This window comes from Ostrea edulis, chromosome 2, assembly GCF_947568905.1.
Source record: "Ostrea edulis chromosome 2, xbOstEdul1.1, whole genome shotgun sequence".
In the NCBI taxonomy this organism is placed as follows: Eukaryota; Metazoa; Mollusca; class Bivalvia; order Ostreida; family Ostreidae; genus Ostrea; species Ostrea edulis.
Genome location: NC_079165.1, coordinates 104,149,511 through 104,152,034, shown reverse-complemented (window position 1 = coordinate 104,152,034; position 2,524 = coordinate 104,149,511).

The following is a 2,524-nucleotide window of genomic DNA, read 5'->3' as shown; positions in this document are numbered from 1 at the left end:
ACTGTCAATCAAGTCATCGGAGGATTCAACCAATATATAGAGGCTGATTTCCTTTTTCTTTTATTCTCTCAAATTTATTTTAAATGGACAATTGACCTACTAGCAGGAGTCTTACATTAAGGACAATTGAGCACAATATTTCCTTTTGTGTTACAAAAACAGCACCACTTTTTCTTCTGAAGATTGCACACGAGTATAGGACCTCTATAATGAACACTCTCAGTTTGAAATTTTATCAAATAATCCCACAAGCTAAAGGGAATTCAAGAAAGAAATTTATTGCTGTGCACATTCCAAAATAAAGTAAATTTTACCTTGTATTTAATTCATTTGTGTGTTTTGAGATAAGATGTTTTATTATTTGTTGAAAAGCCCACATTTTTGTCCACACTTTTGAGGATACAATGCTGAATTATCTACATCTCAACAATGATCCTGCTAAGTCCGGGTATGAGGGATCTGAACACCACTAGGACTGTGGCTGATTAATGAGACACAATGTTTTCATACGGATCACAATCCGAACATCAAATGATAAGTCTCTGGAACCCAGACCTTTTTATTCCAGTATTTATTTTTTCCCTGGCTTGTACAGGTAGCAATGTGTTTACAGAATTCTGCAAATGACCAACAATTCTTTTGTGAATGGAATTTTGTAGGAAAAATACTTTTGTATTGATCTGATTGAGAGAAAGAGGGAAATGAGAGGGAAAGAGAGAGACCTTTTCAAATATTCAGAATCTTACATACAGCAACACTGAGTATGGTGTCTCTATGTTATATCATAATCTACAGTATCATAATGGATAAATATTTCATAGTATGACGCTTATTAAGGAGCCAACAGGGAGCAGTAAGATTATTATTGTAAGGTGAGCATACCGGGTAAGTGTCGGTCAATTTCACACTGATGGTCACTGTAAACTAGGGACACATAAAACATGGGGAAATCTCAGTCTCTACATATTCTATTGAATAATCAACTGGATTGGAGACAAATCCTTCCAACCTGCTGGCTCCTTAGTCTATTACTATCACACAGTACACTTTTCTTCTCTAAGTTATACACCAAAGCGCATGCAGTTTTGAACACCTTCATAAATTTGCTTTGTTCAAGTAAACTGATCCATGTAGCACATTCAAACTGAACAGCTGAACAAATTGACAACTGAATTATGCATGGCTCAGATATTAAAGAGAATTCCTCAAAACTGACCAAAGCTGGGTTAGGTAGATCTGTGACAGTCTGCAAGCGTGCCCAGACCCCAAATAGATACATGGTCTGGTGGAAGACAATATACCACAGGAAGAGAAAAGATCAGATAGGGTGATTTTAACAGGTCAACTTCAGATCATCACCCATCACAAATTAACCTGGTTAACCCGATCAGCAGGGTTGTGGATATCTGTTTAGGAGATTGTATTCTGATCAGTTTTCTAATTATTTTTTTGTCCTTTTAAAGAGATAGTCATCTCCCCTGTTTCTATGATCACCACTGACCACAGCCAAGGAATCACAAGGGACAATTGTAAGGGAAAGAGAATCTTCTGAATGTTTGTCAACAAGGAGAGATTTAACCTTAAAATGTGAGTCACACTGATTAAAATCTATCTACTTGGCATTGTCAATTTCATTCAAACAATGCAGGCTAGAAGGTTAAATCAGTGAAAGTTTGAGGGGATAGGAACTTAATCACTGGGTTTTTTCCCCAACACATCTCTGTTTGTGTGCATTGACTATCTTGTCTCAGTGAATGGTAGACCTTGAAGAATGTTTTATGGGTATATGTACCTCTACCAATGAACCAGTACTTGCAGCTTCACTGCATATAAAGCTTTCTTCTGGATAAACAGTGGAGTTTCAGATCTATCAATCCCTGGCAATATCTTAAAAAACAATGTCTTTCAGCATTCATTCCCTTCTTCAGATAAGGTGTGTAATTGACATATTAATTATTGGTAATGCAGTTGCATCTAGGTTCCTCCACAAATATTCAAGTGGACATGTGACCTCTAAAAAAAAGTCAGGGACAGAGGGATATTATCTCTTATATTATTAATGCTAACACTCTATAAATCGAGCAGTTCTCTAAAAAAGAAATTCGCCCCATCTCTCTGTGGGACATGATAGATCAGATTCACGCCAGGTGACGAATATCAGAGAAATTATAAAGAAGACTCGTTTTGTTGCTAAAGTATTCTCCACTTGTCTCCTTGACAATGAGTGAGAGCGTCTGTATCTTGTAACCTACCATCAACATATGCAGAATTTATCATTACCATAACAAACTGTAATTATCACACATGGAGACCTCTATTAGCATACTAAACACTGCATCACTGAGGGGACTGGAATTTCGTTCTTCCGTTTCATCTGTCACACGATAACAGGTAAATGTGAACATCTCATTCCTTGATGACGAACCCAGGAAACTACCTCTGTATCCTATCTCTGTCTAAGAAAATAACTGAATTTGATGCTAAATATTGACTTTGTCAATATCACTACTCTTACAAATTGTCA